This window comes from Mobula hypostoma, chromosome 4 (assembly GCF_963921235.1).
Source record: "Mobula hypostoma chromosome 4, sMobHyp1.1, whole genome shotgun sequence".
NCBI lineage: Eukaryota > Metazoa > Chordata > Chondrichthyes > Myliobatiformes > Myliobatidae > Mobula > Mobula hypostoma.
In genome coordinates this window covers 114,545,281-114,569,097 of record NC_086100.1, presented here as the reverse complement: position 1 = coordinate 114,569,097, position 23,817 = coordinate 114,545,281, and positions in this window count along the sequence as shown.

Sequence of the window (23,817 nt, the reverse complement as noted above, 5' to 3'; positions counted from 1 at the left end):
AAGAGGCGCAGTCGACGTTTCAGGCCGAGACCCTTCGTCAGGACTAACTGAAGGAAGAGTGAGTAAGGGATTTTGTGGGTGATTTTTTTTTTGCCACATTTACACATATACTACATTAATCTGCTGAAGGAAAGAAAAGCAGGCAAAATGAATGAATTTGAAAAAAAAAATCGAAGCAGCTTATTTAATAATTAACTGATTATTGGTCTGCATTTAACAATTATATTGCCAGTGAAGTGAGTTTGTGTTCGCTGTCATTACTCCATCTTTTTCAGCAGTCTGCACATTCATAAATAAACCACGAAAACTGCCCATGACACCTTACTCCCACACAGCACATGCTCTTAAAGCCCCCACTGATGAAAATAATGTCATGTTCCTGAAATTACACGAAAGTCAACAGGTTACACAAGTTATAATTGCTAGTCATTCCATTTTGTGTTGTCGGTTCTGATCTCATTGGACCAGTGAGAATCAATTGGACTCTGACTGGCAGAATCAATGACAATGAAGGAACAGCATACAAACATCAGGAGAGGTAAAAATATCACCCGGCTTTAGGCAGTGATGAAGGAGAAGCCAGTAACGGCCACAAACCACACATGGGTGGATGAGGAGGAGACAGCTGGTTATCAAAAGCTGGAGGCACCAGTTTCATTTGGTACATAATGTATCATAGCTGACAGGAATGCGTTATAACATTCATTGATGTGCACTCTTTATAGAGAACTCTTTTCATGATTCATACACTACGGACCTGATCCCTGGGGGTATTTAGAATCAATGGAAGTATTTCCTAAAAGAACAGTATGTATGCAGCCCTGTAACTGGAAATGTTTCTTGCTATCTGGGATCAAATTGATCAGACCTGCATTTTTATAAGCTCTGATTTTCAAGAGCAAGTCAGCACAGAGAAACCTGACCTTGCTCGGGAAGATGTTATGCCTTCTCTCCACCAGCACTGCCCTTTCCATTGTAGCCGAGGTCACCTTGACTGTCAACCTCTTCACCACAGCGTCACTCCAAGTGGCTGCGGCAGACACCTGTTCACGTCTTGCAGTGTGGCAGCTCACCGCTGCGTTAGCGGGGTTGCACTCATGGGGCTCGGGTGACTTTGCTGCTACTTCAGTGAGGAAGGGCTTGTAGCTCAGCCAATGCGACTGGCAAGAATTGTTGGCTTCCCAAAAGCAGTTTCTGTACCCTAAATTCACACCCACATGATCTTTCACAACTGAACAACAGGATCTGATGGATCATCAGCTGCTTGTCATGGTCATTCCAGTGTATCCTCCCAGAGCCTATGATACAGGTACCTTTCAGGAGATTGATCTTCTGGTCATTCTCTGAGGCTTCAGCATGCAGAGGGATTTTTCCTGGGAGACAATGACAGCCCTGACCTTCCATGGTTCCGAACTCCTGTCGACCACCTCACACTGATGCACAGCACTGCTATCCTGAAGGCCGAGGGGACGCACAGAATTGATGTGTCACTGAAGCTTGTGAAAGTGATATAGGCCATAGGGCCCTAAAGTAAGTTCTTTAAATGAGAAGTGAGTGAGAAGATTGCGGCGTGACGGCAGTGTGCACGGCCTCTCCGGTGATGAATATCTGTTATCTGTCAAGTAGGGGACTGTGCACAATTCTGATTTGATGGAGACAGACGTGAGAGTACGGAGGAACATCTGTAAAACTTCTGAAATGCCCGCTTCGCTGCCGCTGTTACTGTGTGGTAACTGGAATCTCTGGAACAGAAAGCCTCAAATCCTCGGCTTTGCTTGTTTCAGCAGCCGGGGCAAGGTCAAAGGCGCTCAGCAGAGGATGGCACTCGGGAGGGGCTGGTCGGAGGCTCGAAGTTTTGAGACAGATGGACTCAGTGTCGACTGTGGTCGGCTGCTTCCAATGCATCAGCAGTTGATGGTGCCTGGAGGTTTATGGCAGGGAGTTTCTCCCTTTTGCCATCTGCTATCGGGGACTCGAGAGTCGATCGATTCGGGGACTTTTGAGACTTTTTTTACCGTGCCCATGGTTTGCTCTTCATCAAATTATGGTATTGCTTTGCATTGCTGTAACTATATGTTATAATTATGTGGTTTTTGTCAGTGTTAGTCTTTGGTTTGTTCTGTTTTCTGTGATATCACTCCGGAGAAACATTGTATCATTTCTTAATGCATGTATGCATTTCTAAATGACAATAAAAGAGGACTGAGTGTTCTCATAATCTAAATGGGTGATTGGTCCAGAAGCTAATAGCCCACTGGATCCAAAATTGACTTTGTTTTAAGGAACAGAATGTGATGGCTGAGGGTAATAATAATAAAATAATAACAACGATAATGATAAGTACTTTATCCCAAGTGGCAAATAGTAATGGAATAGTGTGCTACGAGGATTAGAGCTGGGACACCTACTGATAACTCTATACATTAACAATCTGGATATGAACGTTGGAGTTGCAATTGGTAATTGGTGCAAAGACTGGTGGTGTGATTGATCATGAGGACAGTTGTCCTTGGCTGAAGAACTGCAGTAATAAGTTGGTAAGATGGACAGAGGAATGGCAGAGGGAGTTTAGTACTAAAAAATATGAAGGGATGCATTTTGGATAGGAGAGGTTGGTATTCACTTAGTATTGACACATGTACTGAGATACAGTGATAAGCTTTTGTTTGCTTGCCATTCAGACAGGCCACACACATAGCTATGGGCTAAGTGCAGGCAAATAGATCTAGCTTCGATGGGCGTCTTGTTCAGCAAGCATGAGTTGGGCTGAAGAGCCTGTTGCTGTGCTGTTTACTCTGTGATTCTGCATTCAAACTAAGAGGAAGTATCCCAAGAAGCTCTGAGCAACAGCAAGACTTTGGTATAAATGTTCAAGGATTCCTGAAGGCAGCAGTGCCGGGAGATAAAAGGGATTAACACACATACTGGATACCTCATTAGTGTGGGGTTTGAATACAAGCTCAAGAGGTTATGGTGCACCGCAGTCACTCTTTACGTGGAGTAATATGTGCTGTTCTGATTCCACACTATGGGAAAGATGGCAGGAGATCCACCAAGATGTTGCCTAGGAAAGAACATTGCACATGAGAAGAGACTAGAATAGGCTGGATTTGCTTTCCTTAGAGTGGAAAACACTGATTGGCTGATCTGACTGAGGTATATAAAATTATGGGGTCCACAGATTGAGTAAATAATGAAACGGATTTCCTCTTAGAAAGATATCTATGACCATAGGGCATACTTTAAGGTAAGGGGTAAGAGATCTAGGCTTATGGATTTTTTTTACTCAGGTGGTCATTGAAACCTCACATTACCTGAAGGTGTGGAGGAGGCAAGTATTCTCACAGCTTTTAAGAAATATTTAGAGAAACATTTGAAGCCTATAACACCAAAAGCTACGTGCTGAGGGATATTTGTTCTTCGTTCTGTGCTGAATGAATCTATGACTCTATGAACCACTCTGTGATGTTGTTACCCCACTAAAAACAATTCTACAAACATGATCCTACCTTTTGTCCTGTTCATCCTTTCCCACTTTCCATGCAATTTAAAATTAATTTTTTTTCTTTCCTGTCTTTTTGAAATGAAGGTTCTTTGGATGGAAACATTAACTCAGTTTCTCTTTCTGCCTGACTTGTTGAATCATAGAATCACAGAGTAAGTCAGCGTGGCTGCAGACCTTTCAGCTCTACTGGTCATGGAGACCACAGCCTCCTCCCTGTTAAAGCAGATTGCCCATGCTCAGCGCTCAAAGCCCCAGGCTCCTCCTTTCCATTTACCTATCTAAATCCCTTGAGCACTTCCTCTGGTAGCTCATTCCCAATCCTCACTACCCTCTGTGGAAAGAAGTTACCTTTCAGGTTTCCTTTAAATTTCTCCTTTCTTATCTTGTACCTGTGCCCTATTACTTTGGAATCCCCAGCCCTGGGGAAAAAAACTATGACCACTCACCTTAGCCTCATGATTTTATGAACCTCTAAGAGGTCTTTTCTCATCCTCTTGTACTCCATCTTGGCGTACTCCAAGAAATCAAGATCCAGCTTGGCCAACCTGTCCCTATAGATCAGGCCCACTAGTCCAGGTAGTATCTTCTTAAATCCCTTCTCTAGCTCAACACTGTATTTCCTATCACAGGATGACCAAAAATGTCCATAATACTCTAAATGCAGCCACTTATGTAGCTGCAAATAATGTCTCTACTCCTAAACTAGATGCCCTGTCTTCTTCACTTCCCTATCTATTTGCATGTTGCTTTCAGCAAACTGTGCATTTCTACTCCCAGGTCCCTCTGTTCCACAGCACTCCTCAGTGCACCATCACTCTCTGTATATGTGTAACCCTGGTCTGAATATCCAAATGCATCATCTTACATTTATCTATTTGCCATTCCTCAATCCATCACCCCTACCAATCAAGGTCTCCTTGCAATTCTTGGCAACCTCCTTCTTTATCTCCAGGACTACCTAATTTAGCATCATCAGCAAACTTGCTACCCCTGTCATGCACATTTGTGTCCAAATCACGTACATAAATAATGAATGATAAGATGACCCCTGGGGCACCCACTGGTTACTGGCCTCACATAGGAGTATTGACCTTCAAACATCAGCTTCTTCTTCCTATCATTGAACCAATTCTGAATCAAGCTTGCTATCTCTCTAATCTTTCCGATCGCCTAACATGTGGGACCTTGAAACATGGCCTTACTAAATCCCATATAAACAATATCCACTGCCATATCTTTATCCATCTCCTTAGCTATCTCTTCAAGAAACTCCAAAAGATTCGTCAGACATCACCTCCCATACACAAGACCATCCCAACTATTCAAAATGACCTTGTCCTAGACTTGACAATAATGGTGGATCTTGTCTCTTAAAATTCCCTCCAGTAACTTCCCTAGAACTGAAGTCAGGGATACTGACCAGTAGCTCCTGGGTCTTTCCTTGGTACCTTTCTTGAACAATAGAACAACAGTAACCACCCTCCATCTTCTGGAACTTCACCAGTGGCTAACGATAAAGCAAATAAGGTCGCTGGGGATAAGGGGAGCTCTTGGTCGGGTCCTGAGGATTTGCCCACCTTAATGTACCTTAAGGCTGCAAATATCTGCTTCCTTGTAATATGCAAAATTCCATGCCCTCACCACTTACTGCCTTCATTTCTTTGGCATCCATGATATTCTGCTTTGTAAACATTGAGGAGAAATAGACGTTAAAAATCTCAGCCATCTCCTGTGGCTTCACACGTAGATGGCACTAACGGTCTTGAAGAGGACATCACTCCCCAGTCACTCTTTTATGGTTAATGTAACTGAAGAATTTCTTTAACCCCTGCACTCTTTTTTCTTTCCTGATTTCTCTCTTAAACCTGCTCTTAAACTTTTTATATTCATTGAAGGATTCATTTGTACCCAGCTGCCTAAAAGATATGTATGCATCCTTCTTTTTCCTGACCAGAGCCTCAATATCTCTTGTCAGACAGTGTTCCCAAAAAAAGCTATGTTCATCCTTCACCCTAACAGGAACATGCAGCACCTAACCTCTTGATAGGACCCTTTTAATAGCTACCCATTTGCTAACTATTTGTTGGCATTTAAATAGTTACGTAGTCCGCACAGATAGATCCTGCTGATACTCTCAAAGTTGTCCCTGCTCTAGTTTAGGACTTTAACCTGTGGACCTGTTCTATCTCTTTCCATAACTATTTTAAAATGAATGGAATTCTGGTCATTGGACTTGAAATGCCCAAAAATACTTGTTCAGTTTCTTGGCCTTTCTCATTCCCTACAAGGAGCTCCAGTATTGTACCTTCAGAATCAGAATCAGTTTAATATCACTGACATTTATTGTGAAATTGGCTGCTTTGCTGCAGTTGGATAGTGCAATACATAATAAAACACTATAAATTGCAGTAAGATTATATATATCGTGCAAAAAGAGAGTCAAAAAAGGGAAGTAGTGTACATGGACTCATTGTCTGCTCATAAATATGATAGCTGGAAGGGAAGAAGCTGTTCCTAAAATGTTGAGAACGTTTCTTTAGGTTGCTCTACCTCCTCCTTGATGGGAGCAATGAGAAGTGGGCATGTTCTGGGAGATGGGGTTCCTTAATGATGGGTGCTGTCTTTTTAAGAAATCACCCTTTGAAGATGTCCTTGATGCTGGGTAGGTTACTGCCCATGATGAAGCTAGCTGAGCTCGCAATTTTCTGCAGCTTTTTTCGATCCTATGTAGTAGCCCCTCCATACCAGAGTGATGCAACCTGTTACAATGCTCTCCAGGGTTCATTTGTAGAAATTTGCTGGAGTCTTTGGTAACATACCGAACCTCCTCAAACTCCAAATGAAATATAACCCCAGTAACACACATCAAAGTTGCTGGTGAACGCAGCAGGCCAGGCAGCATCTGTAGGAAGAGGTGCAGTCGACGTTTCAGGCCGAGACCCAAGTCATGCTTTCTTTGTAATTGCAGCAATATGTTGGGCCTAGGATAGATCTTCAGAGATGTTGACACCCAGGAAGTTGAAATTGTTCCCTCTTTCCACTAATGATCCCTCGACGAGGACTGGTGTGTGTTCTCCCTCCTGAAGTTGACAATCAATTCCTTAGTCTTACTAATGGTGAGTGCAAGGTTATTGTTGTGGTATCACTCAACCAGCTCTCACTCCCTGTATACCTCCTTGTCACCATCTGAAATCCTGCCAACACGGTTGTGTCATCAGTGAACTAATAGATGGTGCTTGAGCTGTGCCCAGTCACTGAATCATAGGAGTAGAGAGAGTAGAGCAGTAGACTAAGCACGCATCCTTGAGGTGCACCAGTGTTGTTTCTCAGCTAGGAGGAAATGATATTTCTGATCCACACAAACTGTGGTCTCCCGATGAGGAAGTCAAGGATTCAATTGCAGATGGAGATACAGAGGCCCAAGTTTTGGAACTTGTTGATTAGTAGTGAGGGGTTGGTGGTGTTGAACACTGAGCTGCAATCAATAAACAGCAACCTGAAATAGGTATTGTTATTTTCCAGGGGACCCAAGGCTGAGTGAAGGACCTGTGAGATTGCATCCGCTGTAGACCTGTTATTGTGATAGGCAAACTGCAGTGGGTCCAGGTCCTTGCTTAGGTGGGAGTTGATTCTGGCCATGATCAACCTCTGAAAGCATTAATCAAAGCAGATGTGAATGCAACTGGGCAATAGCTGTTGAAGCAGCGATTTCTCTAACTTCCAATAATTGCCACCCCCACTTCTTCACTATTCCCCATTCCCATTTCCCTCTCTCACCTTATCTCCTCATTTGCCCATCACCTCCCACTGGTGCTCCTCCTCCTCCTCCTTTCTTTTTGTCCATGACCTCTGACCTTTCCTATCAAATTCCCCCTTCTCCAGCCCTTAATCTCTTACACTAATTGACTTCTCAGCTCTTTACTTCACTCTTCCCCTCTTCCAGATTCACCTATCACCTACTACCTTGTACATTTTCTTCCCCTCCCCTCACCTTCTTACTCTGAATTCTCATCTTTATTCTCCAGTCCTGATGAAGAGCCCCGGCTCAAGACGTTGACTGTTTGCTCTTTTTCCATAGATGCTGCATGTCCAGCTGAGCTCCTCCAGCATTTTGTGTGTGTTGCTTTAATGGCCAGCATCTGAAGATCTTCTCTTGTTTGTCACTCTGTTCTTCTTGGGCACGTTTGATTGTTGCACTTTTGAAGCAGGTTGGAATCTCTGACAGCAGCAGTGAAAGATTGAAGAAGTTTTTGTACACTCCCGTTAGTTGGTTGGCTCAGGTTTTAGTGTCTTACCAGGTAAAACTTTGGAAACTGATACCTTGCAATGGTTCACCCTCATGAAAGATGTTCCAATGCTGACTTTCGAGACAGGAATCACAGGATCACCTGATGCAACAGGGATTCGCGCAGGTGTAGTTTTATTCGCCCTTTCAAAGTGTGTATAAAAGGTGTTAAGCTCATCTGGAGTGATACATCAAGAGCCATTCATGATATTAGGTGTAACCTTGTAGGAAGTAACAGCCTGAAAGTCCTGCCGCAGCTGACATGCATCCAATTCCATCTCTAATAACTTTAATCAGAATTGTTCTATCGCTCTTGTAATAGCCTTCCTGCATAGTTCTGGATCAGTGTTCCTGAATGCCACAAATCTAGTCCTCAGCAGAGTGCACATCTCCTGGTTCAGCCACAGCTTTTGGTTTGACTATGTCCAATATGTTCACGAAGGCATATACTCATTCACACAGGTCTTGAAGTCAGTGACAACTATGGAATATTCATTCAGATACAAAGATGAATCCCTGCATATTGTCCAGTCCATGGGTTCAAAGACGCCCTGGTGACCCTCCTCCACCTCCCTTGACCATACCTTTGTGGTCCTCAGCCCTGGTGCTGCCATCCACGGTCTCTGTGTGTACACTAGGAATAAAAGTACAGCCAAGGTGATCAGATTTGCCAAAGTATGGGTGTTAGATGGCACAGTAAGCATTCTTGATGGCAGTGTATCAGTGGACAAGTGTGTTGTCTCCTATGGTTCCACAGGTAATGTGCTGGTGGTAGTTTGTCGGAGAGCTGGCTGGCTGAAATCCCCCGCATCATTGGGAAGGCATCAGAGTGTGCTGTTACGTGACTGCTGACCATGGAGCTCAGCTCATCCATTGCCTGCTTGACGTTGGCCAGGGCTGGAGTGTACACCGCTACCAGGACTATGGCAGAAAATGGCCTTGGCAGATAAAATGGATAACACTTGATCGTTAGATGTGCCAGGCTGGGTGTGCAGGATTGAGACAGAGATACCATGATTGTGGACCATGGCAAGTTAATCATGAAACACAGTCTGCCTCCTTTACCTTTAAGGGACTCCACTGTACAGTCGTTGTAGTGGATGGTGTAGCCCTCAGAATGCTGTGTGCATCTGAAATGGTAGGGGTGAGCTATGTTTCCATGAAGCAAAGTACACAGCAGTCACTGATATCCCTCTGGTACTGCAAACTTGCTCTGAAGTCTTTAATTTTTTTTTCAGAGACTGTGTATTCAGCAGCAGTATAGTAGGGAGTGAGAGCACTGTATTTCAATCTTACCTGCAGCCTAGCATGTTTCTGCGTTTCCTTTTACTTAAAGGTAAACTGCACTTGTGGCCTGAGTCTGCAGTCTGCGGTTCGTCTGTTTTGAGGATTGATAGATTTGTTTTAATAACTTGAAGCAATGTTACTTACTGAAGTATCCATGGCTGTGATGGTGGATTTTAGCTGTAATAGTGCTAAACGGGAATATTTCATGATTCTCGTTGGAGCCACATACAAATAGTTGCCGCTTTCTGGCACCATCTGCTCAAGTAGTTTCCTCTGTGTTGTGTGAGGAAATGCAATGGGAATGGGGAAATGTGTGAGGTTGAAAGCATTGCACAAATTCCACCCATCTAGGAACACGGAGTTTCCAGTCTTGCCCCTCTCCCAGCCATGTTTCATACTTTTTTTGTTTTTGTTTCACCTTCATGTGATGAACTTGCACAATCTTGCACATACATGTTGCAGCACATTTCACAAGAAGAAGAAAATGAAACCCCAGCGACTGGTGATCTATGGGGAGAGGAAGAGAAGGGTCAGAGGGGGTAAAACAAGAAGAGGAATCCTCAGTTGAAGACATGCAAGAGAGACAAAGACCAGCAATCCATGTGCACAAATATTTACAGGAAGAGGGTTCTCATCACCACACTGCACCATCAGAGCTCCAGACCAGGTGATTCACCACACTGGCAATGCTGATCTCCAACACGTAACCAAACCGAGAAATCATACAATACCAATGATCACACCCCACTTCCTCATTTGCAGGTTCACATGCACTGCTCAGTATTCACAAGTGAAGGCTACAATATTATTGTAATAGCTTGCTGTAGAACATATATTATCGATAAAGTAGAACCTCATATTAGAGTGACATACTCCAGAAATAGTATTGTGTTCTCCGTGGCTCTGTTCCTTTCTGTGATGACTCTTTCCTCTTTCTCCTGCAGCCTCCTTTTGGACCCTTGCTATTGCTGGGTGTGCTCGTTAGCTTTCAGCACTTCCTGGGGAGTATGGGTTTAAGGTCTGGTGCCCTAACGTAGTTGACGTACAGCAAGGTGTACAGGTCTGTAAAAGTAGATTATTGTACAAAGAAGCAGGTTCTTATCCCAGGCATAAGTAGATGTGCTAATGTTCAGAGAATTTTTTTAGCCAACTTGGTGAATTTTTGCAGTGAACACTAATGGGTATTTGTATCTTTTTGCAGCAAGCATGTTGCACATTACTGGTGCTTGAAGTCCATTTTTTAACCACTTTAGAATTGAAGTAAGTTTATATATTATCAATCAGAACTTGAGGAAAGAACATACAAATATACAAACATACAAATCTGTACTTAGAACACAAACTCAAAATTATTCCTTTTGCACCCATTGTTTAATAATGAGTATGACCATCAAGTTTCTGATGGTCTCAGATCAGAAGTACAATAGAACACCATCACACTGACTATTATTTCAGCTTATGAATCTTGGTTTTTCGCAAGCTGTTATGATGCATGATTTTTAAAATGCTGGCTGATCAGTGTCAATGTTTGGTTTGTTTTTCTCATTCTGCCATCCGTATTTTCTCTCCTGCATTAATTATTTCTGTCACAGTTGTCGACTGCAGATTTGCCTTGCAATACTTCTCTTAAGATTTCCTGTTGTATGCACTGGTGCTGGTGACACCCACTGCTTTATCTGGAGTAACCACAATGCACAAAATACAAATTCAAACAGTATTCCAGTGGATATCTTACTTGCAAGGAAATGGTATCTATGCAGAGAACATCAAGGCATGTAAGTATACACCTTTTGGAGTCCAGACATTGAAGTCTTTAGGCTTGGATAATCTACTTTGGGATAATCAAACTGATCTACCTTCAGTTTCAAAACTTCATAAAGGAGTCCATTCATTCTCAGTACTGAGTAGTGGACTAAATTTGCACAGTGACAATTATCCCTTTGATTATGAAGGCTGCTGCCAACATCATGCTTTTACTCAACTGGATTCTTCTGAGAAACCTCAGGTTTAATTTGCGGCACTTGTCAAGTTTTTATCTATCAGTTGATAAGACAAGTCAAAGAATGATACAGCACCAGGGGAGGACATTTTACCCATTATGGTTGTACCAACTCTATCTAGTATCATTTTCCCTCTCCCTTCCCAAAGTCCTATGTATTCTTAGTTTCCTTTTTTTTTCAGTTTCAAATCTCTAGTGAAAATTACTATTGAATTAGCTTCCAAAGCTCTTTCAGCGTGTGGATTACAGATAGTAACTATCACTGAGTAAAAACATTCTCATCGTCCAGCCTTGTATGTCTTCTAGTTCCAGGATGTTCTGCATGTAGAAATAGATTTGACCCAACTATGTCAAAACCTGTCATAATTTAGAACACTTCTATCAAATCCTTCTTTCACCTTCTTTGCTTTAAGTTAAACAATCCCAACTTCTTGGAACTTTTACAGATGATTGAAGCTCTTTATCCCTTGGTCTATTCAAATGAACATCCTTTGCAATCCCCCCAAGGCAGAGTCATTCTTCCTTTTGTACAGTGTTCAGAATTAGAGGACCAGCTAAGATCTAAATGATTTACAAAGGTTTATGATAACTTCCTTTGCTTGACACATTATCCCTTGATAGATGTAAGGATTTGGTCTGCTTTTTGGGAGCTTATCTACATATTGTGCAACCTTGTGCCACAGAAGCCTTGTTTTTCAGTGCAGCATCTTCATCACTTGCCACATTGATAGGAATCTATACCGGAAGAAGCCTCCACATATCGAGAATGTTGCCGGCTCTCTGGCAGGGCCTAACAAATGGAAGATCAAGCCCTCACACAAAAATAACAATGTATTTTGTCAGAAGGGTTGAATTTTATTTTACCTATGTCTAATTGGCATCCAAAAAAAAACTTTGCACAATGCTATGAATGGATATCGTGGCCTCACTTTGCATTGGCCCAGTGTTATTTGAAAGAGCAGCCCCTGTGGACTACTGAATTCAGGCATAACCAAGTGTCCAATTTCTAATGTAAAAAGCCTAATTTCTCCATCTAGAGGTGGTAACTTTGTGACAAGAGGCAGAAACTGTCCAACAACATAGCTTCCATGCGATGCATTTATTTATCCAGCATGAGTCTGATCAGATATCCATTCTTAATAGATTACAGGCATTCATATCATTCATATTTCTAATAATTGGAAGAAGCTATTCAGCCTCTGGAGTTTTGCCAACTCTTCAAGAAATGCCGTCACTGATATTCCCCAATATTCTTTCTGGTGACATATTCTCTCTCATCAGCTCCACTCTGATTCTTTTACAGACCATCCACTCTGTGCAATAACCAATTAACTTTTCAATTAGCTCATGTTTGGTATGAAAATGCTGGGAACACTTAAAAGGTTAAAGAACAGAGTTAATGTTTCACACCAAATATGCATTTTGATAATTTCTAGAGTTTTCTCAGGATGTGGAGATCCACAGTAAATGATGTGACATGTGATCAAAGAACTTTGTTGAATTCATTGCCATCAAGCCTTTGAACAAATCAGTTGCTCCCAGGCATCAGTGTATTTGTAAGCATTCCCCCTTTGAACAGAGCATGACTCAGAGATTGAAGAGACGTCATGTAGAAGCAGAAAAGCCATTTGGGAAAAAGCGTATGTAGATAAAGCTGTTAGCAAAATAAAGCCACTTGGCTCATTGTGTCGGCTTTACCAATAAAACGGCAACCTAACTCAATACTATATTCTAGTTCTTGTCCATAGCCCTGATATTTTGGTTCTTATGAACACATCCAAATACTGTTTACATGTGATATTCAAATAATAATCACCTTCTATGTTTGTAGCTATCAGGGTGGTTTTCCCCCCTCATCTGTCTTCTGAACCTTCTACCAACTATGTTATTTCTATGCTCCCTTCTTTTTGATCTCTCTGTTATAGGAGATTGGGTCTCTTCCATTTGGTGTAGTTAGGCTCCTTATAATTTTTTATACACCTTAATCAGATCTGCTCTCTGCCTTCTCTGTTTCAAAGTAAAGCAACCTACCTTTTCCATTCTTCCTTATATCTACAGTTTTCCTGGCAATCTCCCCATAAGTCACCTTTGTACTCCCTCTAATGCAATCACACCTTTTTTGCCGTCTGCTTACAATAATCCAGCTGTGGCTAACTAGCAATGTGTTCAGTTTAGTATAACTTCACTGCTTTCATATTATGTGTCAGCTAAGAGATGAAATCATTCCATATACTTTTATAATTTGATTGACCCATCATCAAATGTATTTGTTACAAAGATAGTTTGTGAAGGAATTTCTTCTCACAGGAGGTCAAGACCCTTTGAAATCCTCTACCACAGAGAGCTGTGGAGGCAGAATCATTCAAGATTAGCGATGGACTGATTTCTGGTCTATAGTGGAATCAAAGGTTACAGAGAACAGACAAAACAATGAAAGCAAGGCCAAGATCAGATTAGCCATGACCTAATCTAATAGCAGAATAGACTGGTGTTTCTATTTATTACATTCTTATGTTATCATTTTCAATGTTTTACTTCCACTGTTGACTACACCTTCATCTTTGAGTCTCCCAATGCTGGTAGGAATGCATGGGGCCTGGATAAAGCAGACAATCCTGTCTGCACACTCTCACCCCTCCAGTTAGACACAGCTGCTTCTAGCTTAATGAAACTTTCCCCTTGATGGCCAGGCAATGAATTCTGTGGTTGAAGAGCTAGTAGAGTGTTCATGGATTCCTGGATTTCAATGCTTTAAAAGGAATAGAGAGGGCGGAAAAAGGGGAGGAGGGGTGGCATTACTGGTCAGGGATACTATTACAGCTACAGAAAGGGTGGGTAATGTAGCAGGATCCTCTTTTGAGTCAATATGGGTGGAAGTCAGGAACAGGAAGGGAGCAGTTACTCTATTGGAGGTATTCTATAGGCCCCCTGGTAGCAGCAGAGATACAGAGGAGCAGATTGGGAGGCAGATTTTGGAAGGGTGCAAAAATAACAGGGTTGTTATCATGGGTGACTTTAACTTCCCTAATATTGATTGGCACCTGATTAGTTCCAAGGGTTTAGATGGGGCAGAGTTTGTTAAGTGTGTCCAGGATGGGTTCCTGTCACAGTATGTGGACAGGCCGACCAGGGGCAATGCCATACTAGATCTAGTACTAGGTAATGAACCGGGTCAGGTCACAGATCTCTCACTGGGTGAGCATCTGGGGGACAGTGACCACTGCTCCCTGGCCTTTATAATTATCATGGAAAAGGATAGAATCAGAGAGGACAGGAAAATTTTTAATTAGGGAAGGGCAAATTATGAGGCTATAAGGCTAGAACTTGTGGGTGTGAATTGGGATGATGTTTTTGCAGGGAAATATGAGGAAGATAAAGAATGGTAGGGTGAAGGAACCATGGGTCACAAGTGAGGTGGAAAATCTAGTCAGGAGGAAAAAGGCAGCATACATGAGGTTTAGGAAGCAAGGATCAGATGGGTCTATTGAAGAATATAGGGAAGCAAGAAAGGAGCTTAAGAAGTGGCTGAGAAGAGCAAGAAGGGGGCATGAGAAGGCCTTGGCGAGTAGGGTAAAGGAAAACCCCAAGGCATTCTTCAATTATGTGAAGAAAAAAAGGATGACAGGAGTGAAGGTAGGACCGATTAGAGATAAAGGTGGGAAGATGTGCCTGGAGGCTGTGGAAGTGAGCGAGGTCCTCAATGAATACTTCTCTTCGGTATTCACCAATGAGAGGGAACTTGATGATGATGAGGACAATATGAGTGAGGTTGATGTTCTGGAGCATGCTGATATTAAGGGAGAGGAGGAGTTGTTAGGAGTTGGAGTTGTTAAAATACATTAGGACAGATAAGTCCCCGGGGCCTGACGGAATATTCCCCAGGCTGCTCCATGAGGCGAGAGAAGAGATTGCTGAGCCTGTGGCTAGGATCTTTATGTCCTCGTTGTCCACGGGAATGGTACTGGAGGATTGGAGGGAGGCGAATGTTGTTCCCTTGTTCAAAAAAGGTAGTAGAGATAGTCCGGGTAATTATAGACCAGTGAGCCTTACGTCTGTGGTGAGAAAGCTGTTGGAAAAGATTCTTAGAGATAGAATCTATAGGCATTTAGAGAATCATAGTCTGATCAGGGACAGTCAGCATGGCTTTGTGAAGGGCAGATCGTGTCTAACAAGTCTGATAGAGTTCTTTGAGGAGGTGACCAGGCATATAGATGAGGGTAGTGCAGTGGATGTGATCTATATGGATTTTAGTAAGGCATTTGAGAAGGTTCCACACGGTAGGCTTATTCAGAAAGTTAGAAGGCATGGGATCCAGGGGAGTTTGGCCAGGTGGATTCAGAATTGGCTTGCCTGCAGAAGGCAGAGGGTGGTGGTGGAGGGAGTACATTCAGATTGGAGGATTATGACTAGTGGTATCCCACAAGGATCTGTTCTGGGACCTCTTCTTTTCGTGATTTTTATTAATGACCTGGATGTGGGGATAGAAGGGTGGGTTGGTAAGTTTGCAGACAACACAAAGGTTGGTGGTGTTGTAGATAGTGTAGAGGATTGTCAAAGATTGCAGAGAGACATTGATAGGATGCAGAAGTGGGTTGAGAAGTGGCAGATGGAGTTCAACCCAGAGAAGTGTGAGGTGGTACACTTTGGAAGGACAAACTCCAAGGCAGAGTACAAAGTAAATGGCAGGATACTTGGTAGTGTGGAGGAGCAGAAGGATCTGGGGGTACATGTCCACAGATCCCTGAAAGTTGCCTCACAGGTGAATAGGGTAGTTAAGAAAGCTTATGGGGTGTTAGCTTTCAGAAGTCGAGGGATAGAGTTTAAGAGTCGCGATGTAATGATGCAGCTCTATAAAACTCTGGTTAGGCCACACTTGGAGTATTGTGTCCAGTTCTGGTCACCTCACTATAGGAAGGATGTGGAAACATTGGAAAGGGTACAGAGGAGATTTACCAGGATGCTGTCTGGTTTAGAGAGTATGGATTATGATCAGAGATTAAGGGAGCTAGGGCTTTACTCTTTGGAGAGAAGGAGGATGAGAGGAGAATGATAGAGGTGTACAAGATAATAAGAGGAATAGATAGAGTGGGTAGCCAGTGCCTCTTCCCCAGGGCACCACTGCTCAATACAAGAGGACATGGCTGTAAGGTAAGGGGTGGGAAGTTCAAGGGACATATTAGAGGAAGGCTTTTTACTCAGAGAGTGGTTGGTGTGTGGAATGCACTGCCTGAGTCAGTGGTGGAGGCAGATACACTAGTGAAGTTTAAGAGACTACTAGACAAGTATATAGAGGAATCTAAGGTGGGGGCTTATATGGGAGGCGGGGTTTGAGGGTCAGCACAACATTGTGGGCCGAAGGACCTGTACTGTGCTGTACTATTCTATGTTCTATGTTATGGAATGTGATTTGGGCTTGCAGTTATATTAAATTGGTGAGGGTACAGTAGAGCACATAAATGTTAAATGATCAAAGTGATTGAGATTACTGACAAAATAAATGTTGTGGGATTGGAGAGTGTGGACGGGTGATATTTTTAATGTTTTATGCTGAAGGTGCAGATATTTGGATGCATTTTTTGAAGATAGATTCATTGACTTTGACTATTTACAGTCATTGTATATATTATGCTGTTGCATACAGGTATTTGGATCTGAATTTCATCCTCATAGATAGTTGTACCCTGATTAGGAATTTTTGGACCTCCTAATCTGTTGTGGAAAGAGGAAATATCTCCTCCGCCAAGCCAGCAGTGCAGAAGCCACTCTTATGATGACTCTTTCTTCACAGTTTCCAAATCAGCTTCCAGTTACAAGACCCATCTAGTCCTTGCTTCAGTTACAATGCTCATTTCTTTCAACCAGCGCAGATCAGCAGTCAGCATCAATGGTTAGTCTTAGCTGGCAGTCACTGTATTGAACTATATCCAACAAACAAGCAGTTAGTGCAGACTGGATGTCTCAATTATTATTATTAGCAAAGAGCATTAACTTGGTGCTTTGCCTGTATTTTATTGCACAATAAAGGATTGAACATTTAGTTTGAAAAGCTATCACACTTACCCTCCATATTCCTGCTCATGTTATGAAGCATAATTTAATAACATGCTTAAGAAGAGTTATATTTGCAAGATGCCACTTACTCTTTCTGCTATATATTGCTAATTATATTTACTAATAAAAAAAACCTACTCATTTTGCATTTAGCTGACATTTTAAAAAGTGTTAAATTGAACACAAAATACTCTGCAGATGCTGGGTTCAAAGCAACACTCAGCAGGTCGGGCAGCATCCGTGGAAACGATCAGTCAACGTTTCAGGCCGGAACCCTTCGTCAGGACTGAAGAGGAAAGGGGCAGAGGCCCTATAAAGAAGGTGGACGGAGGGTGGGAATGAGAAGGCTGGTAGGTTCCAGGTGAAAAACCAGTAAGGGGAAAGATAAAGGGGTGAGGGAGGGGAAGCAGGGAGGTGATAGGCAGGAAAGGTGAAGAAGGAATAGGGGAAAACACAATGGGTAGTAGAAGGAGGCGGAACCATGAGGGAGGCGATAAGCAGCTGGGGGAGGGGGCAGAGTGAAATAGGGATTGGGAAGGGAGATGGAGGGAATTACTGGAAGTTGGAGAATTCTATGTTCATACTAAGGGGCTGGAGACTACCTGGATGGTATATGAGGTTTTGCTCCTCCAACTTGAGTTCAGCCTCATCATGGCAGTAGAGGAGGCCATGTATGGACGTATCCGAATCGGAATGGGAAGCAGAGTTGAAGTGATTGGCAACCGGGAGATCCTATCTGTTGTGGCGGACGAAGCGGAGGTGCTCGATGAAGCGGTCCCCCAATCTGCGTCGGGTTTCATCGAAGTAGAGGAGGCCGCACCGGGAGCACCGGATGCAATAGATGACCCCAACAGACTCACAAGTGAAGTGCTGCCTCACTTGGAAGGACTGTTTGGGGCCCTGAATGGTGGCAAGAGAGGAGATGTACAGGTGTAGCACTTATGCTTACAGGGATAAGTGCCGGATGGGAGACCCGTGGGGAGGGATGTGTGGATCAGGGAGTCGCGGAGGGACCAATCCCTGCGGAAAGCGGAGGAGGTGGAGAGGGAAAGATGTGCTTAGTGGTGGGGTCCTGTTGAAGGTGGCAGAAGTTGCGGAGGATAATGTGTTGGATCCAGAGGCTGGTGGGGTGGTAGGTGAGGACAAAGGGAAGTCTGTCCCTGTTGTGGTTGCGGGAGGATGGGGTGAGAGCGGAAGTGCGGGAAATGGAGGAGATGCGGGTGAGGGCATCTTTGATGACGGTAGAAGGGAAACCATGATCCTGAAAGAAAGAGGACATTTGAGATGTCCTGGAACGGAAAGCCTCATCCTTGGAGCAGATGCGGCGGAGACGGAGGAACTGGGAATAGGGAATGGCATTTTTGTATGTGGTAGGGTGGGAAGAGGTATAGTCGAGGTAGTTATGAGAGTCAGTAGGCTTGTAAAAGATGTCAATGGACAGTCTGTCTCCAGAGATGGAGACCGAGAGATTAAGAAAGGGGAGAGAAGTGTCTGAGATAGACCAAGTGAATTTGAGGGCTGGGTGGAAGTTTGAAGTAAAGTTGGTGAAATTGACGAGCTCAGCATGGGTCCAGGAAGCAGCACCAATGTAGTCGTCAATGTAGTGAAGGAAAGGTTGGAGAGCAGTACCAGAATAGGTTTGGAGCACAGACTGTTCCACATAACTAACGAAGAGGCAGGGATAGCTGGGGCCCATGCGAGTTCCCATAGCTACACCCTTGGTTTGAAGAAACTGAGAAGAGCCAAAAGAGAAGTTATTAAGTGTGAGTACCAGTTCCGCCAACCGGAGGAGGGTAGTGGTGGTGGGGAACTGGTAAGGTCTATTGTCCAGAAAGGAGTGGAGGGCTTTGAGGCCTTCTTGATGGGGAATGAAGGTGTATAAGGATTGGACACCAATAGTGAAAATGAAGCGGTCGGGACTAGGGAACTGGAAGTTATTGAAGAGGTGCAGAGCATGGGATGTATCCTGGATGTAGGTGGGAGGGACTGAACTATGGGATATAAAATGGAGTCTAGGTAGGCAGATACAAGTTCGGTGGGACAGGAGCAGGCAGAAACTATGGGTCTAGCGGGACAGACAGGCTTGTGGATCTTGGGGAGGAGGTAAAACAGAGCTGTGCAGTGTGTGGCAATTATGAGTTTAGCGACTGAGGATGGAAGGTCTCCGGAGTTGATAAGGGCAGTGATGGTACGGGAGACAATGGTTTGATGTTTTTTGGTGGGGTCCTGTTCCAGGGGTAAGTAAGAGGAGGTGTCAGAGAACTGCTGTTTGGCCTCAGTAAGGTAGAGTTCCGTTTGCCAGACTACTACGGCACCACCTTAGTCAGCGGGTTTAATGGTGAGGTTGGGAATAGTGCAGAGAGAGTGGAGGGCTGTGCGTTCAGAGGGAGTGAGATTGGAACTGGAGAGAGGAGTGGTGAAGTTGAGACGGTTGATGTCTCGGCGGCAGTTATTAAATTGAACGCAGGTAAATTCTCAGCACTAAACAGGGTTTTTGCATTGGCTGCCAATTACTCATCTCATTCCAGATGAAGTCCAAAGCCAATTGTTTGTAAAATGGACCTAATGATGATGATGGAGATAGAAAACCTGCAGCACAATACAGACCCTTCGGCCCACAGAGCTGTGCTGAACATGTCCTTACCTTTGAAATTACCTAAGGTTACCCATAGCCCGATCTGAAATGAAAACAGAAAATACAGGTATGTCAAGCAATAACTGTAGGGAAAAATGTAGAAAGAATGGAATTCTCTGTGATTTAGAAATTTAATTACATGCCTTTATTTTTGGCTAGCTTTGTAATTATTATCCTATAGGGAAAAGAGCTGCCAAGTGTTAGATTTACATTACACATTATTCTGCACTGTGATCTTATTGAAGTTTATTTTTGGCAACAGTTGATCAAGAGCGTCCTTGAAACTACACAAAATTGTCACGATGCAAAATTCATAGCACTCTGCTCAGACTGATTTTTTTTAAAGTGCAATACAAAGAGTGCACATATAGAGGAGGTTATGCCTGTAAAAATCATCTCCCTCGCAATGATTTCTTGTCAGCATTGTCTCCAAATTTCTTTTAATTTTACAGGGATATATTTTTTGTATGACTTATACTACTCAGCAAATCAGCATTGTCAAACAGCATTAAGTAAGTACACAAGGTGGACTACTGTATATTAGTACTCACAGAATGGTGAACTAGTTTCAGTGCAGGCAAATTGGGTAGCACTAATCCTCCTTCCTTCTTGAGTGTTTCACACATTGAGAATCCAACTTTTTCAAAGTTGAAATTCGAAAGTTCAAATTTGTTATCAAAATACTGCATGTATACCTTATATGACCTTGAGATCCATCTTCCTGCAGGCACCTTCAAAACAAAGAAACACAACAGAATCTACAAGAAACTACACGCAACAGAGGCTGCCAAACATCCCAATGTGAGAAAGAGGAGAAATCGTGCAAGTAGTAAAAAAAAAGTAAACAGATAATACACAGAACATGATCTGCAGGATCCTCGAAAGTGAGTCCACAACTGTGGAGCCAGTTCGGCACTAAGGCGAGTGAAGCCCGTCCAGGAGCCCAATAGCTCAAGGACAACAACTGCTCCTGAACCTGGCAGTGTGGCAGTGTGGCAGCCAGGACTCCTGCACCTCCTGCCTGATGGTAGTGGCAAGAAGAGAGGGCGAAGGGTCAAGCGCAGGCAGGTGGCACCAAACACCTTGTGGATTGTGAAAACCTTGTGAAAACCTTGTGAAAACAGTGGATTGTTTTCCACTCTCGGGTCTCGATGATTTTAATCCGGCTCAACGTTTTAATTGGTGCAGAGTAATGCAGCAGGGCACAGGTTTGCTTTTGGCCTCGATGCAGTGTCCACCACCAGTGTTGACTGCCTGACGATGGCCCTACCTGCCTGTCGAGAGTGAAATTCACAAATCCTTCAGGAGACTGTAAAAAATCACGAGTTCGTTTAGACAGTTCAAAAGTACATTTCTTGAAGAGAAACTACAGGCTGCGGAATGCAGTGATAGTTGGTAGGAAGAAGTACATGGAGTAATTTTGTGAGCTGCCCACAAGACGTCGCCGTATGTCACCAGTACCATACTTCGGTAGCAGCAAGAATTCCCCTCCACCACCGCTATTTATAAAGATTGTCAGTGACTCACAGCTGAATTGTCTGAGGCCAACTTTCATCATTTCTAGGTTAAGTCTGGGCTCATGAAGGTTAGATCTGAGTCCTAATTGTTAGAGATTGCTGTTAAGTGAATGATGCTGTACCTCAAGCAACATGTGCATCTGTTAAAGAATGACATTTGAATATATTTTATAATCATAAACCTTTTTACATGCCCACGCCTTGGCTTCCTTCATGAGGTTCTGCTTATATGGTACCTCCTCCTTCTGAAGCACTCTGTCATGGTTCCCGGTGGGTTTGAAAATTGGCCATTCAGTCCATCGCAATGACTAAAGCATTTATTGGAAAACTTAAAAAAGTGGGTGCCTCTTCTCATCCCTACTCCACCTAAGCTCAGTCAAACTACTTAAAACCCAAGGAGTCGCTGCTACAATTCTCTACTGAGTATGAGTATTTCTTCTTGAGATCTGTAGGTGTAACAGCAATGAACTTCAGCTGGCGTTAGAGTATTTGTGTATATAAGACAAAGCCTGTGCACTTCAAGATCCTTATCTTGACCTTGCATTCACAAGTATGACTTGGTGATATGATTTTTGTGCCCATCCTATGCTGGCTAAATAGTTTTGGGTAATGTGATTTTGAGGCACCTCTTTGCATGCCTTGATTAATTTGTTGGAGTGAAGGATTAATGTTCTGTACTCACGAGGGTCCACAAGGACTTCCACACAGATAGAGGCATTGAAGTACAAGGAAATGGCACATGAGCACATCAGGTAGGCCAAATAAGGTCATGGCTCTGCATAAAATTTAATGACCTCAAGATATTTTCAAATCCCATCTCCTAGCAACAATATGAGTAGCTGCACATGTACCGCATGGAGATGTGCACCGTGATCTTTTTACATACTTCCCTGTGCGATACAATTTCACCAACTGCATAAAGTGAAAACATATTTTTAGTGTGAGTGTAAAATAAAATAATATGTAATACACCCAAGCATACACTAAAGTAAAATGAAAATCCAGGATCTGCCTGTATTTTTGAAGGGGTTGTTAAGCTCATTATTTGAGTACATAGCATATAAATGTGCGCTGCGTTCATGTGATGACAAAGACCAAGTAATTGTTGCTGTTAAAAGATTCTGCAATTAGTCTTGTGTCTCCAAGAAACTAACCTGACCCTCTTTCAATGCTTCAGATATTATACAGAGCGCACCATCATCAAAATATTAATTTTAAGAAGATAACAGTTTGAACTGGACACCTAGAAGCTGAGATCTTAGCCGCTTACAGTATAGCAAGCTACTGCCACTGTCCCACCCCGCTATGGAAGGGCATTGAATGCATTGATCTGCCTACCAGATCCTTACGATTCCTCGCAACATTTTATTTCAATGTTGGATTTCTCACAGCCCCTGTCTTGTTCTGGCCTACAGGTAGTGATGGAAGCCTAATCTTTTAGTCATAATGAATCTGAAAAGAATGAAATATCATATGCAAATTAAAAGATATAAAGTCAGAAAGCTTGTGGATTTTGTGTGCATGTGTGTTGGAGCATGGGTCAATGATAGTGAACAGACACAAAACAAGAACAGGAAAGTGCTAGCTTGTATTTGGGGCTAACAGTGTCATATTACAAGGAAGAAGACCCTTCAGCGCACCACATCAATACATTTATTCAAGTACTGATCCACACAAATAATGGCATATCCTTGCCTCCTCAAATGCATCACCTCAGATTTTTAGGAATTCATTTCCATTGCTGTCTATCTTACAACTTGTCAATATCATTCTGCAATCAAAGTCTACCCTCCTCACAGCTCCAATCTTCACGCCATCTGCAAAGCTAGCAGTCATGTATTTTATGCTTGCATTCAGATTTTTTATATCTGTAACAATCATAAAGAGTTCCAGCACTGATCCCTATGGCACATTACTGACCACAGGCTTCTAATCACGAAGATAACTCTTGACCATTACCCGCAGCCTCCTTCCGCAAGGACTGTGCCAGTTCACGAAGGTGGATCAGCACTGTTGGAATTGATTATTTGATATATACTTTTTATTAGATATTAGTTTAAATAATGCAAGACTAAAATCACAGTTTAATTGTAGTTTCTTTCTTACTGACGTAATTTGTATTTTTAACTATTTGTATGTTTAACAAACTCATCTATTTTTCACAGTATGTGGTGGTTCATTCCCATTTACTGGCAGGAAGTGGTATAGCAGTTACATTTGTAACCTTTCCATTTTTTAATTGGCTGAGATTTAGCATATAACCCATGTGCAACCGTTGATTGGTTTATTCTTATCGAAGGAATTTCTGTATTACTCAAGTATAAAGGTGGCAGATATTTCAAAGGCACTATAATTTTATTTATTCTATTGAATACGTTGACTCTCTTTAATCTCAGCTCCTCACTTAGTTTCAAATGCTCTTTTTTAAACTTTCAAATAAACGATCATGAAGAATCAATGAATCAAAGTTTCACGCTCATTCCTGAACTCCCAAAAAAACCCAGGAATCAAAAATAACTGAGGTCTGACAATACCAGC